General features: G+C 34.7%; 1 protein-coding gene across 2 annotated transcripts in view; it reads right to left on the bottom strand.

Annotated features, from left to right (window-relative positions):
- LOC141448456 (uncharacterized) overlaps positions 1-19,507 on the bottom strand; it is a 227,652-nt gene that overhangs the window by 126,071 nt on the left and 82,074 nt on the right. For both annotated transcript variants that reach the window (XM_074116826.1, XM_074116825.1), the window contains exon 2: positions 18,886-18,935. The gene's annotated coding sequence lies outside the window, so the exon portion shown is untranslated. The remainder of the gene's footprint in view (positions 1-18,885; positions 18,936-19,507) is intronic.

The raw sequence follows: 19,507 nt of genomic DNA, 5'->3' as shown, positions 1-19,507 counted from the left end.
GAGAATAGTTTAAGCGGAAATGCGGCTTTACTGGACGAATTTTAAGGTTTTTTTTTAAGCGAGTTTTTACAAAAAAAATGGTTTCGAAACCATTTTTCTAAGGGGGGGACTGCGGTAAAGAAACGATTTGTGGGCGGTTTACACCAGATTTTTTAAAACTTTTTTTCAGTCCTGATTTCCATTCATGTTAATAGGTTAATATTTTATTAAATCGAGAAAAATCATAATTATTTTTGGGGCTACTTATTAGATGAAATATTCATTTCAATATTAACATACCTTTTTAGTTTACTTAAATTATTCAGAGCATATTTTATTTTTTCGTTGATTAATTTTTCAATACTCTTCAACACGGTCGGAGAAGATTCTTTTTGATAATTAAAATTAAAAAAAAGAAATGGACGTATATTAGTCATTTAATTATTCAGAGCGTTTTAGTGGTTTTAATATCCGACGTCACACACATTTCTACCCCTTTGCTTACAGAATGTTGAAAGTATGCATGTCTCTGCATGATATTTTCTTTGCATGTTAAGTATGAATGAATAAATGGAATTATGATTATTTTATCACTAATATGGCCACTATTAATATTCTTCTTCGGAACTTCCAGTCCAAGTAGAGGTGAGAAAGGTAAGTCTATTTCTATATCTTTATACTAATCATATTTTTCTTCCTTATTTGCAGATAATTTTCTATAAAATTATTCTTCGAACATTTATATTGGTTTTTATTCATTTTGATTGATTGAATTTAGTGGTTGCTTTGTTCCAAAAACAGGTCTTTATTGTTTGTTCTAATTTCAGTACTTGGCTTTGTTCTCGATTCTGTGGTTATTGCTTCAAGTTTGTGTTGTTGAGTAGGTTGTGTGGATTTTGTTCTGTTGTTTTCACTTTTATCGCTGGTCTCCTTTAAAGGCATCACGGTCGTGCAGTTGTTTCTCGGTAATATAGGGACTTATTTAAAGAACAAAGGTAGCTTAGGGCCAGACAGGAGACATGTTCCACACCATTCCCTATCTTCTAAGCTATCACAACTTTTATCTTAACCATTAAGTAAGTTTACCTTACTGATGCGCGCCATTGGGTGAACGTTTTGCCTAAAACTTTTTTCAACGTGATCCACCCATCTAAGCGACCTGTTTTCCGCCATTCCTGCCAAATATCCATAACCCCCATACCTCATAATCGGTCCTCTTCCGCTGCGGCTAGCTTTAACATTCAGGTTAGCCCGGATAACCGGATTCTTTAACGCGTTTTATGGTGTTCCTATCCTCTCTTCACTTCGCATGCAATGCATCTCCATTATTACTGGAGTATTAGCTACCAAGCCTGTTTTGATAGAGGGACAAAATTAACTGAAATATGATATTTTAGGCAGGAAAGGTATTTTTGGGGGGCAAAAAATCTGATCTCTACCTCCACGAGGTGCCTCCCGGACAACTGCTCTAAAGAGCAGGCTAACAGAGACAGTATTATTCCCTTAAAAAAAAAAAAAATTAAGGGAGGTCAGTAGTAATCTGAACTGCTATGAATCAGTGAAGAGGTGAAACTGACAACTTTAAGGAAACAAACCCTCTTTCAGGCTCAAACTGCGATAGCCTGGATTGCCCATCAATACCTAAGACTTAGCCAGAGTCCTCATAAAACCTGCTGAACTGCTTCTGCTAGTAGATAGTGCCAGTGCTCTACTTGCGCCATAACTCTTGTTACCATTCCCCAATGCTATCAATGTCATCCAACCATTTTAGACTCGGCCTACTTCTAAAAATCTCCTTTCTTCTGTCCAACTAGTCTTCATTGCTTTAAGAAATATTTCATTTAGAAGATCGTAGGCCAAGCCACCTCAGTTTTGCTAAATTTCTCCCAGACAGATGTGATTGTGACTTTTCTGTCAATTTTTGTTTTGCATTTCTTCTCTTTGAACTAAGTCCAGTTCGTAAATCCTTGTTAATTTCTCTGTCAGATTTTTAAAGTGGATTTTTTACTGAAAAGAATATATTTCGATCCTTTAAAGTGCTCTTAGAGTGTAAAGTACGGTGGTACTTTTCAACACTTCTCAAAAATGGTTCTTATAATTTTTTTAAAAACTTTTTATACTCATTGTTGAACTAAAACTTTTGTTAGATTCATTTTTCCCGAGTTTTAATGCCGAGTTTAAAATTTCATTTCTGCATTTTTATGCTATTAAAGAAGATTAAATGGGTTTTCAGAGCTCTGAATTTATTGAAAATTCTTTTGCTGAAAGTAGCAACATCACTGAATGCATTTTTATTGTTTACTTTCCTTTGCGGAGGGGGGCCACTGCTTCTTGAAGGCCTTGGTATTCCCTTTAGGGCACCATTTATGGATAATGCACAGATTTAAATATCAAAGAAAGGAGTTAAATAAAATTCACAAATTAATATCTTGAGAACCTTTAGTATAAGACGTGAATGTTAACACCAGAATTGATATTGCAAACAATATCTACTTTATATTTTGTTAATTCCTACAATATAAATAATCAACTATTTCATATCCTGCTATTTATGATACTCATTAAATGCAAGCACGTAACATGTTGTTACAATATATGTAACCTATCTGACAACAAGAATATAATATTTAACCATAATAAAGTGAATTTCATGTTGGTAGAAGTTTTATATAAGTGTACGAGAAAAGATTCCCTATTAGGCCAGAATAGAAGTTTGCTTTTACTTAAACTTACGTATATCGTATATATCGTTCATGTGTATATGAATGGTGTGGTAGTTAGTTAGCGAGTAAAGTTATACCCGAGCTGAAACTGCTTAGTTGGATCTTATTATCATACTACGATAATATGATATAACGTTATTTTCTTAATACTGTATGCAAACTTACAATTGTAAGTTCTTATATATAATAAGATAATATATATCTTACGTTACAGTTCTATAATTTTTCATTAATATTTATTTATGAATTTATATGATGAGTTTGTTGAGAGATATTTAATTAAATAGTTGATGAAGGAATCTATATTACTGTTGAAAGCTTCAACTATCATTATTCGTCCTCTAAGATAAAAATGAAATTTCTTCGTGTATCAGAACGTTTAATTGTTTGATCCAGAACAACGAACTATTTTAGTTGTTAAATTTAAAAATTTCAAAACAACGTTAATTTTTATGGACTCTTTTCTAATTTGTAAAGCTAGAACATGATGCATCAATACTATCAATTAATACTTTCATGGCGGTGGAATTAGAACTCAAAAACCTGCATAAAATGCCGAAAAATGTACTTACACTTTTTTACTTGTCGAAATAATACTTCTTGATTTAAACCGACACCATATTTGAAATTTATGTAATCCAAACAATACATGAAAAACTAATAATTTAGCTAATAACTGGTTTAAAAATTTGGGATTCGCTAAGTGCTAACTAAGTGGTTCTGAAATCCCACGCGGTTATCCTAGGTTCGAATCCAGCTGCTAGCCCTTAAGATTTTATCTTGCTAGGCTTAGCTGATGAACATTGATTTCTATAACCAAAGAACATTTACCGGAAACTGGCTGTGCCCTGCCTGAAAAAAAATGATCTCAGATTTTGGCGCGCTTTAAATTAAACTAAATAAATAACCATCAGCATGAATTCACGGCCATATTTGATATTTTACGTTTTCTCTGGTTATGAAATTTAGTTTGCTGATATAACCTTTGACTTATTATCTGGAAAATCAAAATTTCATAAATAATACAGAGCGATTTGGAGTAAAATTTAACGTTCCATTAATGTTTTTAGCAAAAGTTTATATGGTAAATTGTATTAATCTAAAAGTTCAAACTATGTAAACAGGAAAATTTAAATTTGCTGAATTAAAAGTTTTATTTTTTACTTTTTTTTATTTCGGCAAAATTTGTTTATGATGTAAAATATTTTAAGGCTTTCATGACCAGATGATGATGGCCAGGATAAACTTTATGATTTAAATGTGAATTATTTATTCGTCCGCTTGGGAAATAATTTTTCCAGCAAAGCGAGAGGAAAACGAGGTTCGTTATGAATTCATTAATTACAGATAGAAAAAGGAAAAAAATATTTTGCTAAAAAAAGTATATAATTCAGAGAGTATGATATAAATATAAACTCAGTTTATTTTTTTCACATCTAAATCGATTTCCAGTCTTTTGAATTTTGTCTTTAAAATGATTATATTTGGGTGTTTGTTAAAAACATAACACTTTATGTAAATAAAGTTTGGCGCTTTCAATCTGAAGACAAAGCGGGGAATCAAGTAGTTTCTGGCGTTATTGCAGATTTTGGGATGATTTTCTATTTTCTCAAGATACGGCGGCTGCTACAGGGTCATAAGCGACCTTTTTTTGGTCTGATGACAGTTATTTTTGGGATACACAATGGTAAATTCGTGCTTTTTTTCGTCCATTAGCCACGTCTCTAGCTTATATTAAACTAATAAGTGGTAAAAAGTGATCTGGATTATTATGGAAGAAATGAAGCGGGAAGAATTGTAGCAATCCATCTTTACTTTCAGCAGCAAGTTGATCTTCAATAAGAGAGGCAAGCTCCTTCATTTTCTAGGCCAATCAGTTCGTTCCCTTCCATGACCGGTGAAGGTAAATCTAGAAGAATACAGATAGATAATGTCACAATCACTCTGGCCTCAATAGATCAGCGGTGACCAAAAAACAAGATATTCGCTAGTGGAACTTTGCCAGCCATTAAGAACGCTTTGCGAAAACCTTTATCTAATTTTAATGCATTCTTGCAAGCTGTAATCCCAGTGGAAATGCGCAGTTTGAGCCAATATTGATTATTGAGAAGATGGCATGAAAATATTAATATATATGATTTCCTCTCAAAGAAAATTGTATAAAAAGAAATCCATGGTTCCTGTGGTATATATATTTACACAATTAAAGATAGTCCAGCATATAATGGAGAGCTCATCGTGAAGAATGAATGGAAAAAATCCAGATCCAGCTTCTTTGTACAGGGAGGAAGGGTATTCATTTACATATTTCTAGTTAGCTGCCAGCTCGGTCTTGCGCCAAGATTATTCGTTCTACCTTCGGCTGAAAAATCTTCTTCTCTCAGATGTAATCTTAATATTTACATGTATTTCCTCCTTTTTTTGTATTCTTTTACTTTCCACTATTTCTTTTAACTTTTCGTTGAATTCATCTTAACGTTTACATTTATACTTTTACCTCGCGCTGCAGACATTCGATCTCGAAAATTCTAGCAACAAAAATAAAATCTGCTGACAAAGACTATCGATAAAAGTATGCTAAGTATAAAAAGAAGAAATAATATTCGAAGACAACTTTGACAAGAACTATTGTTTGACTATTGCAAGAAGATAAGGACGAAATGGGTCTCGGATGTATGCCTCGGAGAACAGTGGAGGGTCCAAGAAGACTTTGGAATGGATGTCCTCACGAAGTAGAAGACAAAAATTACTACCAACATATTCGATGCAGAATCAACAACTACAGTTTTTTATGCGTTTGCTAACGCTGAGAAATGATTAATAATTGGATAAATTATGAAAGAAAAACTATAAAGTGATCTTCTTAATCTTTGATGTTGCGTCGCTTGAGATATGGTTGGCTTCACAGTACAAATCAATTAATAGGGGAGTTAGTTTTTTCTGTTTTGCAAAATCAATACTCTTCCGACTCTTTTTATAGTTTCTTATGACTTCACTAGTTCGAAATGCAGTTGCTCCGAAAGGATTTGATTAGGGATCCTTAAGATACATTTCCAGAAGCCACTTTATCAGCCTTTTCTTATCTCGGCGCCTATTTGAGCAAATTATCGACAAGGATATTGATTCTCTTACTCTAACTCATTCGATTTGGCACACGTCACTTCCTTCGTAGCAATAATCAAAATTCCAATTAATAGCAGTCAAATAATGCTACAGTAGTCAACAATAAGTAATTAAAACGTCGCCGAATAGTGTAATTAATTGAATTGAATCTTGTTGAATCAATCAAAGTTGAATCAATATTCTAGAGATTCACATTGAATGAGAACAAAAGTTGATTCTCATCAAAATTGTACTTGATAGTTTCATGAGCAGAAGAGATTAGCTCATTGTAGAAATGCTATTGGACGTGGAGAGTTCGTGCCTGCGCTTAAATCTGTCTCCCTATTCTTGTGCACTTACAACTTGTTGATCGTTCAGTGAAAGAACACTGTCCGCAAGCTTCCGATACACTCAGATATTGGCGCTCCTTAATATGCCTTTAAAAAACAAAATCTGATTGTTATCAGTTACAAATCTTTCAACAAAAATTTCAGCCGTATCCTTTCCGGTGAACAGATTCTGTTTACGATGATTCAAGTGAAAAGGAGGCGGAAAATAGAGCTCAATGTGTGCGGCTAAGTTTTCGAAGTGAGAGGAACTGGGTTGTTTGAGAGCCACTGTTTTAATTAGGCTATGTCGAAATATCCAAGATAGTTAGGAATGATGTGGTTAAATTGTGAACACTTGGAGGCCGTGCGCTCGGGGGCGGCAGTGAGAGAGAGAGAGAGAGAGAGAACTTTGTCAAGTTGCTTCAAGACGACAAGCTTCGTCAACCGAACCCCGTTCCCTACAGTCGCTTCTTTACTACCGCCATCGTCATCATCATAGTCTCTTTACAAAGTTGCTAACTTACTCTCCTGAATAATACCACTTCACCATGACAATACAAACATACGCAACTTTACAAATTATAACTAATTAATTGTAATAAAAACTTTTGAGGCTTTTGTTTCTTATTCGTTGTTTTGATATTGTTTAATTATTGGTTTCACTTCCTTTACTACAACTTATAAAAGGAAGTGCTGTAATCGTGCAGATTTTTGGTTTAGAATTTTCTCCGGAAGTTTTGAGGACCCCAGGGAAAGGAAAAGTTTTATTGCAAATTTAAGGTTTGAGTGTGGGCCTTTCGATTCGATTTTACACTGGGCGAGACGCCAGTGTTTTAACTGATACTTGTTTCACAATAATATATTACATGCAATATGCATACGAGATCGGCAGAGTATCAAAGTTTAAACTGTCCGTCAAACTTTTGTTAAATAATATTTATTACCTCGTGCATTCATTTTAATGTCATTCAATTATTACTATTCAAGTCAATTAAGAGGGTCGTTTGAAAAGTCCGTGCAAAGTCAGAGAGATAGCACTACTGGCGCGTATCGAGGTTAGTTAGTAGCATCTCTTGGAAGAACACACGCCAAGTTTCAGCCAGATCGGTCTATTTCTTTGTGTTTGGCATTCGTTTGAATCGAGGAAGTCGAGTGATTTTCAAATCGTGTGAAGTGTTGCAAGGACGGTTTGCAGCTGTTCCAGAAGAATCCGCAGGACTTTAAGCGTCGTTTCGTCACTGTGGATGAAACATGGATACATCACTACACTCCTGAGACCAAAGAACAATCTAAACAATGGGTTACCAAGGGGGAATCTGCGCCAAAAAAGGCGAAGACCGTTCCTTCGGCCGCAAGGAATAATCCTCATCGACTATCTGGAAAAGGGTAAAACTATTACAGGTGCATATTATTCATCGCTATTGGACCGTTTGAAAACCGAGCTGCAAGAAAAACGCCCACGATTGGCCCACAAAAAAGTCCTTTTCCATCACGACAACGCACCAGCTCACACCTCAGCAGTTGTGGTCGCAAAATTAATGGAAATAGGGTTCCAACTCGTTTCACATCCCCCCCTATTCTCCAGACTTGGCTCCCTCGGACTACTATTTGTTCCCCAATATGAAGAAATGGCTGGCGGGAAAAAGATTTTATTCAAACGAGGAAGTGATTGCAGAAACGAATGGCTATTTTTCAGACTTGGACAAATCCTATTATTCGGAAGGGATCAACAAACTAGAGCAGCGTTGGACGAAGTGTATAAGCCTAAAAGGAGACTATGTTGAAAAATAAAAAAGGTTTACCCCCAAAAATTAAGTAGTTTTTATTTTTGCACGGACTTTTCAAACGACCCTCGTACAGCTGTTCGCAAGTATGGCTACATCTAATTCCAGTTTAATTCGTACTTTCTAATTATTCTGTCGCGCCTGCACTACTTGGCCATTAAATAGTCATTACAATATTGTATAATTTGTCCAGATAGTTAATCCAAAACAGTTTTCAATTTCGGGAAAGGGAATTTTCGGAGTTTCAGCCTTAGAAAGATGAAGAAAAGAGTTCCAACTATTAAATTGGCATTGACGTTTTGGCTGTGTTCAGAAAATCTTGAAAATAGCGAAAAATAAAAATCATCGGAAAAGTCGTATTTCTACATTTTATTAAATAAAAAGTATTATGATGTATTAAGCATTATGAATGACTGCATACGCGAGATTGAAACTGGGGATCTCCCACTTACAAAGCCACGCTCTGGACCACTAGACCAACACCTTGGCAAGATATTCTTACCGTAATCATAGGTCAAGAAGTCTTGCATACAGGGCACATTAAAATGATGCGATGGTTGCTTTTATTTGATGATAAAACATATTTATCTTGATTCTCCCAAAACCATTACATTATACTTCATTTTTTAAAATCTTCAGTTATATTTTTTTTTTCTTTCACCAATAACATTTTTGGTAATTAGAGGATCTCCCAAAGCGTGTATTTCTGGTGGAAAATTAATATTGAAAACCGTTCACGAATAGATCAAATGGTAACTTTGACTTTAAATATTTCGACTAATATTAGGCATATCGAAACAGAATTAACATCATTTTTCACAATTCATAACCAGTGGTCCTTATGTTTAACTCCGATCAGTTTTTTGGCCGTAACTCCGCCAAAAATAAAGATACAGCATCGGGGGTGGAAAATTTGAAAACTAGACTAAAAAAAACATATAGTTTATTTAATAGGTTTTCCGGTTTCCTAGAAAGTTATTAGCGATTGGTTCGTTTTAAATGGATCACCCTGTATATACGCATACAGGAAAAAAAACTGGAATTCACTATATATATATATTCTGTTTTTATTTTTTTTACACTTCTTTTTTTGCATTCGAAAAACATGTGTTTCCGGTAAATACTCCATTAGCGTAAATTTTACTAGAGGCAATAGGAAGTAAAGGAAAAGCGAACGAAAACATCCCGCAGTTCTGATTAAAATCAATAATGAATATGAAAGGCTGGGAAATGATTCTAAAAAACCAAAGCAAGGAAAAGAAAGTGATAATAACTGTAATTGACAGGAAAAATTCATACTAGATTAGCCAGCCAGTCAGTCAGTCAGTTAGAGTTGATGAGTGATTGAAGTAATTGATATGAACCAATGGGAGAAATCGAGAAGTCACTCTCTCAGACAAGTATCACTTGACAAGGGACGACACAAACTGAAAGGGAAGCACAAAAAGAAAAAAGCTTGTATCAATTACGCATTAAAAGTTCTTCAAAAATTGATGAATTACTTGGATCTGCGCTTCGAAACACACAATATATGGCTGGCTGCTAACTTTTAAATGAATTTATAAAATGGCAAAGTTCAAGAGTGCCATCAAAATTTAATCATTCAAGATTTATTTTTGACAGTTTTGTTAATATACATATGAACATTGTTTCATCTTTTTTTAAAAGTATAAACTCAGTTTTAAACTAATCGATCGACCAATTTACTTCGATTACCGGTTACATATCGAACCGACCATGATTCATGAATAGCATCGGGTATCAAAACATCTATCAAGTAGCCTAAGTAGATTCTTGTACTCCTTGGAGGTATAAGCAATATCTTTGAATTAGGATTTTCTTCAAAGAAACAAAACAAAAAGATCTTCTTTTCTAAGGAATAATAAAAGTTTATTAACAGAAAGTTTGATATTTTTAAAAGATGATGCCAAAATCCAGATTCTAACGAATTTGATGTAAGAAGAAAAAACGAATTGTTAGCAAAGGAAACAATATCTTCTATGGCAGAAAAAACTCTCGTGTCAAATCGGTTCAAGACGTACTATGTTGTCGAAAGGAAAAAAATGCTGTCAACATTAAGTGAAAGTGCTTCAGAAAAAAAATCGTGAAGAAACGGTTAAAGTGTGAAGATATTAAAGTAACATACAGATGAACAGGATAAAATGAAATTCGAAGCGAAGGCAAACGATGTCGATGAAATCAAATTTAAGGAGAAAGAAAACGGAAAATAAAACAGACAAGAATAAAACTGAAGGAAGAGAAAACGTGGGAAAAATAATAAAGATGCAATAACGGAGTCCATGAAGGGAGTACAATGTGGCAAAGTCTAGAAAGATGAGGATAAAGAAGTAGACCTTGATGCTAAATCTTCTGGCACGGCCAAAGAAATAATGGTATTGAGTTTAAGCTAGAGACCTAACATTGCTTGACAAAACCTCCAGAATCAGTGACATCATGAAGGCTTCGGTATTTGAGATGAATGTAGCCATTTGTTCAGAAGGAATAGATTTAATTTTTGAAGTAGAGGCTAATCTTCCATTAATCGGGAAGACTGAGCCTTCATAAGGCTCTTTAGTTCCTGAAGTTTAACGAGTACTCCGTTTTCAAAATCATCAAACAAATGGTTCCGTTTTGATGGAGAATTAATAAAGAACACGCTGCTTGCTAACACATCAATCAGAAACTATAAAATGAGGATAGCCTCATTTTTTTAATATTTTTTTCCCCCCCAATAAGATGTCTTTTAATGATCAATAGATTCATAGATATCGTTTCAAACATCTTAGATAACTTAATATTTTTGAAATATATAAATCTACAGAGTTAGCTAACTTGGGATACATAAAGTTTAGAGATGTTTCAGATATATACGATACGAGCGGTGGGCGGAAATGAGTGGGTATTTGTGTGTATGAGATAGAGAGAGACAGCGACTGTGCATCATATCTACAAGTTAATATTATGTTGAACAACAAACTTATATAGTACATAGTAGAAGGAGGATGTTGTTCAAAAGATGTAAATGATAGTTTAGCCCTTCATTATTGGTGGGAGAGGCGAGCTAGATGGCTGATAAGAGGAAGTAGACAAGGGGTGGTTCAGGAAGGAGGGAGATGGAGATACAGCTGACATAATGGTCGATATTACCTGGGGAAGCTACTCTACTAAGACATGTTTAGTAAGGCATCTGGTCCTTCACCACCTATCCTCTTCGTACTCCTTTATTTAGTAAAACGGCGAGAATGGGAGACTATGATGGCAAGATGTCTCCTCTCAGGGTTGGCCATTTCAGCCCTGTAAACATGAATCCCAGGACGTTACTTACTCTCTACCACATTTTCTTAGAGTATGCTCATCCTCTTTCAACTTTTATTCATGACTAGCGATTCTCTCTGGATACAAGAACTTTAATAACATGAATCTTTATTGGGCTGGGTAAAAATAAAGTTAAAGTGCAAGGTAATTGGCTAATGTTTATTACTTTACCTTGAACACTCGAAAGGATGTATTGCATCATGAACGATTTTGGAAATTAAATTTATTTGCGAAATATCAGAAAAGTGGTTTTTAGATCATTTTCGATCAAATTTTACGAGTTTTTAAGTCGCACTTTTTCTTTAACAAACCATAATCACTATGAAAATTACCAGCAAATAATAATAATCTCAGCCAAAAAGATCTTATAAATACTTTTTTTAAAAATGTTTGGCTTCAAATCTCTGTCACGAGTTTCAAAACTAACTTTGTGTAAAACAATCTTGAAGTGGCAGCAAAATATGCTAGTAATTGGACTTTTTTATTTAAACTAAAAATTTATAGAGAATCTGGAAATAAGAAAACTCTAAAGAGATCATTGTCGCTGTGATGGAGGGTAAATATACAGAAGAAGAAAAATTGTAGAACTATTGGACGAATCAGATCACACCGCAATTATCAAGAAATGCCGGCTTAGATGGTAGGGGAATGTTCAAGAAGTGAGACTTTCTAGAATACCGGAATCTCAACGATAGGATGCTGCATGGAATGCCCTGGATTAAGATGAGATTTACCAAGCTCTTATATCCCTCGAGGTTTAGAAGAAAGGAGAAAATACAGAACTTTTTTTTTTTGTTTTGACCTCTTGATGGTAGAAGTTGACGGGGTTGGCTCATTTGGAACTGGATTAAGAGAGAGAGGCATAGAGTGAGGCCATTATCTTGACGGATGGAAATCGCAGTTGTAGCAGGTAGTTAGTACAGATAGCGCTGGAAGAAGTGTTCCACAGATACTGGTTCTTGGATGCTGGATAAGATTCGTGCCTGGGACGCATTAAGTTGAACTTAAAGAGGAAAGCAGAGGGGAATTGTAGGCGTAGAAGTTTTCCCTTTCTCTCGTTTTCACTTCCTCAAACCTAAGTTCCTCTACAGTGTGCATCGTCATTAATGTGATATACTGGAGTGGAGCGCCCTAAAGTTTTGATGCCTAAAGAAAGTGGTAGGAAGAAGCACGAAGTGCTGCTACTTATTTCCTGCTGGAGTGATACACGAATGGGAGCCCAGTTTTTAACTAAAATCAAAATTGGAGTTCTTTAAACATTTATAATTTCGGCTTTCTGTGAGAGCTTTATCATCCATTAGCGTTACATTTTTTTCATGATTTTGGGTTGAATAAGTTAATTAGACAAATTCAGTTTTAAATGTGGAACATTTGACAATATACCTAGATACTACCTTTTTTTAAAAGATAATCCCATACGTTAATTCCTTTATATCCAAAAATAATTATTGTGAAATTGAAAATGCGATACCACATATAAACATAGAGTTCTACACTTTTTTGGAACCAGTGGGGGAAGATTGTCTTTTGATGGATCATTGTTAGAGAGCCAATTTGTAGTGAAGGCGAGATGAAGAATGTTCTAGTCATCTAATTGTTTTAATTTAAGCCCTAACCCTAATATTATATTAATAATATTAATTTCTAGTAGACTGAAGATGAAATATCACAACAAAAAAAAACAAAATGAAAATATGATCGGTAGAATAAAAGAAAGAAAATCTATTGTAAATTAATGCTAAATAACAATAAGAAAGAAAAGCTGAAAAGTTGGAAAAGAGTTTTTCATAACCTCCCTCTTTTTCCAACCCTTATCTCCGTATTTTTACTTAGAAGTTCGCCTTCTATATTCCCAGCATCCTTGCACCACTTTTCTACAATGAACGAACTCCTTAAATTCACCTACATTCTTCTTTCTTCCTTATTTTGTAAGAATCCTTTTCTTCATTCAACAATACCTGCTTAGGGTTTTTCTTATTTTTATTTTTTATTTTTATTTTAAACTCTTTTCCTCTTAGACTTGGCTCTTTTCCCAACTAGAAAATTACAAAAAACTCTTTCCCAAGTCCAAGAGATGATCTTGTTGTAAGATAAGTGTAACTGGGATGTCAACCATTCAATAGAAAAAGAATGGAAAAGAAAATGATTATAATTTTCTCAGTGAAACGTTTTAGTAATTTAATGCTTTCCTAAGAACATTAAAACTTGATGTGAAGACCTATTTATAGGCTGTCGGAGTTTGCTGGGGACCTCATGGCAGTAAAAATGCAAAACTGTAGTTAGATTAAATAATATCTGATAACCAGAAAGTAATGGAACCAAGATGTCCTCTATCCTTAGAATCATCACCTCCGAAGATTTCTTTATACCTGCTACAGAAAATGTTTTGGCAAATTGATAAACCATAAACTAGTTACCTGAAGGGTTACAAAAAGCTGCCGATACAACGAACATCGTTCTACATCCAGCAAGCTGCTCGCAGAATTGATTGCTGTGAAACTCTTCTTCAAATATGATGATTTCGAGTTCATAAAGCGAATGATTACTTGTGATGGACAGTGGATTCATTTCGAATTCGAAGAACAAGATTTCAGTCAGATATTTATAGGTGCCCTAGAGCATAATTACTGTATTTAAGCAAATTTTACTTTAATTTAGTTGTTTATATTTAATATAAGTTGTTTCTAAAATTGTCTTATAAATATTAAAAGAATAAAAAATATTTTAAAAAAAATTCTTGTTTCTTTCATTAAAGTTGTTGGGGCTTGATCTTGAATTACGGCAAACTCAATCCATCTTAATTACTTTATAAATAATAGCGAACAATTTTACCAAAGCACGGGACGCGAGCCTTACTCCTGCCTATTCAGCATTAAAACGACCTCTCTGTCCACAACTAGGCGCAGTTGGAGCACTGTACAATAGAATTAAGCCTATAAAGATGGCAGAAATATCTTAAGAGATGAAGGCATTTATTCTGGGTTGGAGGATGCGGTATAGTTCCATAAATATGAGAACATGGCGGCAACTAAGAGTAATAGTTGTGCCTTTGGGGGCGGCGAGGGATGGGGGGCGGACAGAGATTCAGAAACACGACCGTAAAGAAGCAATTACTTGCTTTCTCGCCTTTTCAAGTAACATCATTTGCAGTACTGGAGCAACTGCAAGGAGTTGGCATCTCTCCTCTTTTGCTTTAATGTTCCTACACACCTTAATGTCCTATTTAACTCTATTTATTGTTATCTTTATGACCTTATAAAGTCTTAGATAAGGTTTAACTAATAAACAAAATGTCATTACAACTTTATATATATGTTTATGTATTATATAGTATGTAAGGGTAATAAAATTGTAGTTGTAATTAGGGTAAACCATTTTTTTGGAACACTTAAATCATTTATAACTTTTTTTTTGTATTAACCAGTTAAGCGTCAAACCAAATCTCTGTTACGGTGCGTTCGACGTGTATACTCGTTGTGAAAAATATAAAATTGCCATTAACTATAAAAAAAAAAACTCGTAATTTTAATAAAATACAATAAGAATACTATTTGGTGGGATGTTTCCTTTATCTTACCAATAGAACTGCGGTGGGAGTCAGCCAAATGATAAGTGTTTGGTACATGTTTGGTCTCCGCATTAGAGATTGGGGAATTACACACACAAATAGAAGCTCTCAACCTCTTGTGCAATGGCCGTTTTTACCTTAGAGATTCAGACCTCACAGTACGAGCATGATTTCATTTTGCACAGAATTCAAAGCTCTTTTCTTCCTCCTTGTAATAGCTCTTGCGTCCCCTAGTTAACTAGAGCAATGCATACGTGAAGCGGTGCAAGATTTTTGAAAGAGCACAGAATGCTCTGGTAATCTCAAGCCCCAGAGATTGCAGAAAAAGTCGCTTGCAGTGGCTATTACGACGTTGTAAGACTTTTGGTTGTTTTACCCTGCTGCGTTCGACACGTGTATACACGTCATTGTCTGATTTTAGTTCCGCACAATGTGGGTGGTTTTTTAAAACTAAATTCCACGCTTAACTGGTTATTAATAAATTGAAACTCCGGGACAAATATTTTAAGGCATCTCTGATCGTAGCATTTCCTGTTTCTTTCTTATATTTTGGAAAAGTACATAAATTTGAAATTCTAAAAAAAAAACAAAAAAAGACTAGAATGTTTGTTGATATTGGCAGAGAGAATTTTTATCGTGTTGGTCAATAGTTCAGCCGTTAGTTGGTTATTATTGCAAACAAAGATGTAAACTTTGACTAACAGTAAAACAAGATTTTAGCAAATATTGGATCAGCCATACGTCACAGATAGCCGGTAGACTGTTAATAAAGCTATGTTGATTGTAGTTTCACTTGTTTTATTTAAAAAATAAAAATAAATAAATAAAATACTAATAATTTAAACTTCACTTCTATTAAGAGCGCGATGGTGACGTAATTTTCCTTAAATAAGTTTACACCGGAAATACATTTTTGAGTTGTTGCCTAAAATCTGGTTTGAACTCTCAGAGAGCGATCCCAAAGTGAAGCTTAAAAGTACCAGTTCTTCTCTAAATTCTTCTCTAAAGAGAGCTATAGTCGTCTTTCTCGCAGGAAATACTCTTACAGGAAATTGGTATTTAAAAAGAAATAAATAATAATTTAAACAAAATATAGTCCTTTTATCAAGGCACCACGGTAGCCTGTAAAGAGGCGAGACCTGTAAAGCCAACATGTATTGTGGTACTGGGTTCGATTCCCGGTCTTAGGCCTTGGATTTTATTTAATGGTTAATAAAAAAAATTTGCAGTAAAGTATGTTTGCTAGTCGCCTCCGTCCTCGATACCTAATTGGTAGTTGGACGTAAAGCTCGCCTGGAAAAATAGGCAACTACTTTACTTCGTCCTTTTATCAGTGAATATCCGTAGTAAACTTAGGCTAGTAGCTAACAATGACATTGTTCGTTTACCTCTGGCTTAAGACAATTAGTACCCAGTATTGCCTCGACATCTTTCGCATTCATACTTTAATATCGTAAAGTTCAGGATCTTTGAGGATACCAGGAAGCCATTAATACCAACACTTATCAGAATTTCCATCCTGGTCCTAGAATTAAGTTCGCAGTACTTGACCGACAGTAACTGCTGCACAGATATCTGAGAAAATTACAGATCTAGAAATAGTCTTAAAATTTCATCCCCACAAATGAATTGCAATTAACTCTACTCTGAAAGACTATTTGCCAGGTTTCCTTTAGTTACTTAGTCACTTCGCGATCAGAATAAATGATTCGCAAAATTTAGAATGGGTGGAGAAAAACCTGGAAATTATAAAATGCAGCGGTTTTCTTCTACTTGATCTACAAGCAGCGGTGGCACCAGTGCCTGAGGAACAAGTGCATAATCTAGTGAGTCGTGACAGTTATGTTTCATGAAACCTCTTATTTATAGAAGAGTATCCTAAAGAAATTGCCTTACTTTACCTACCACTTCCTTCATAAAACCAAACTTCTACATTATAAAGTTATAGTATTGATTCTTAAGAACTGATGAACTATAAAGTTGTTAATGATATACCAAGGCGATAATAACTAAACATCATCTCGCACAGCGCTAAGCGACCAGCTTGGGGGGCTTATAAATTCTAAGTGAACAATGTGGAAAGATAAAGTTTTAAGATAACAGGCTGAAGAGGGGAGAAGTTTTTACATAATGTAAAATTATGTAGGTTTCTGAGTCTTCCATTAAATAGGAAGGAAGTACCCCGGCCGAGGTAATATAAGTCGTCCTAGTCGACGTCGCTGCTGCCATCCATTATGTATGAAGTCTCTCCGAACAACTACTAAGTTCCCCAGTCCATGCTAATTAATTTAATTAATCTTTCAATTCAAAGTGCGCAGGTACATAAATCTATTTACTAAATATATATATATTTATATATACAGGGTGTTCATTTTAAGACGGCTCAAATGCATTTCATGCTTAAATGGTTAATCTGAGCAAAAAATGATAGAGGAAACATTTGTTGCCCGTCACCTCTAGTTTCAGAATATGTGACTTGATTTTAGATTCCTGCGGCTCCTTTAGTCTTCTCCTCTGGCTCGCAAGCCAGGTTAGCCAGGAGGTTATCAACTGCTCTCTGTATCTGAGGAGGCACCTTTGAAGGCACAGTACATGCTTCAAAAGTTGAGTAAAGTGCATTATTTGATAAATTAAGGAATAAGTTTGAACCTTTACATGAAAGATATTGATCACTTAAATGTATGGCAGGAGGTATCCACTTTTTTTGGTAATTAAACGCAACTCTCCCAAAATTACCAAATAATTATTAAACCTTCTTGTTTGTAACAGATTTAACATTAAATTTTAGCCATTTTGTGTATACTTGAGAACATCTAAAGCTCTTAACATTTGATTTTTCTTAGAAAAATCACTCGGAAAACGACTTATTCCCCGATATTAAGAAAAATACTAGCTTTATTGCCTTGGCAATATTTTTAGTAGAAAGGGGATGCAAAAATACATAAAAATGACCTATCGCGTGCTCTTCTTTCTCTTTGATAACAAGTTAAAAAATTGAAATATGATTAGAAAATACCAGATTTTGAAATGGCCTAGCACCTTTAATTTTAAAGATATCAAATTGAGGTTTCCGGTTTCTTTCATAACTTTTTATACTCTCTAAAACTGTGTATATGAAAATGGAGGTCAACTGCCAACCCTCACTTTTAGTCGCGCGTCAGCCGCGTGTGCAGGCAGGAATCTAAAATCAAGTCACATATTCTGAAACTAGAGGTGACGGGCAACAAATGTTTCCTCTATCATTTTTCGCTCAGATTAACCATTTAAGCATGAAATGCATTTGAGCCGTCTTAAAATGAACACCCTGTATATCGTTTAAAATCAAAATTGAATTCATCTGCGAGTTTTTTCCACCATTTTTTCTATCCCCTCTTTAGGTTCTCAGCCTTTTTAGCTCTACATAATATTTATATACTTTGAATATATATATATTTATGGCGCGCCAACTTCTGAGATCACTGGCGCCCGAAGCTTTTTATAGTGCACCGAAGACCTCCGAGCACTATACGTATTAGAACATAGCGTTACTTTTCCCGACAGTGAATCTCTTTTTTTCTGTATAATTAATATTATTTTCTAAGAAAATTGAAGTGGAATTTAGGTTGAACTAGTGAACCGTTATTAGGGTCACGCCCCAATAGTTGAATTCAGCATTGAATATTTAGTATAATTTAATTAAGATGATGGTCACCGAAATTTTTGCGGTGAGAAGCTAATCTTGAAATTATTATTTAATGTCGTTTTATTTTTTTACATTTTCCAGATTACATTTCTGGAAAACCCTCTTGTAATATAAATAAATTTTCAGTAGCATAAACCTTACAAAGTCCTCACTTTTAAATTATTTTGAGCTATAACTGCTGCGAGAGAGATAAAAATCCATACTTTAAATTTAGTTTCAATTCCTGAATACTCCTTATGTGACTTACATTATTTGGAAGTAATGAAAGAATTTCAGGATTAATGATGCTATGAAAGTAATCGGGGTAGTAAAAGAGATTGTCTTCGGCACTGTTCGTTGGAATGGCACTTTATTCTCTCGTGCTGAATTCCTTAATAGAACGATGGTTCATGAGATTTCTTACCTGACTAATATTTAACTTGGATGGGCAGGCATCCCACAGATTGGCTTCATCTGGAACAATAAAGATCAATAGATATTTTAAGATAATTACGTAAATTGGTAAAATCGTTTGACTGTTGAAACCAAATAGTTTTTATACTTTAAAACCAGCGGGAAATAGACAAAAACAAAAATACAAATAAAACAGTCTTTTACTAAGATGTCTTATCTAATTGAAGTAATTCTTGTTTTAATGATAAAAGTAAAAAAGTAATCATCTACAATTCCATTGTATCCTGTTGATCCTGTTTTTGAAAGGGGAACAGTTGGTATTATTGAGCTGAATTAGAGTACGTCCTGGGGAACTAGAGAGAAGAGGAAAAAGGCAATGATTAGATGGTCACAGGGGTTGAATGGTGGAATGGGGTTGGCGAGGGGTTCTTATTCAAGTTATGGAAGTGAACAATAAACAAGTTGTGGAGAGGGGAATTGGGTTCCGGACCGGTGATTAGCGAAAACCCGCGCGCCCCTACTTGTTGTTGACACAATCAGCGCTCATCTCTTGTCTCTTACCACTGTTTCATCTTCTTTCCTCTTGGATTCACTGTCTTCCACCTTACTCTCCAAGCGACATCTTCATCTCC

Source organism: Rhodnius prolixus, unplaced genomic scaffold (assembly GCF_049639745.1).
Source record: "Rhodnius prolixus isolate KJV_2025 unplaced genomic scaffold, Rpr scaffold_37, whole genome shotgun sequence".
In the NCBI taxonomy this organism is placed as follows: domain Eukaryota; kingdom Metazoa; phylum Arthropoda; class Insecta; order Hemiptera; family Reduviidae; genus Rhodnius; species Rhodnius prolixus.
This window is presented reverse-complemented; position numbering and strand designations above follow the sequence as displayed.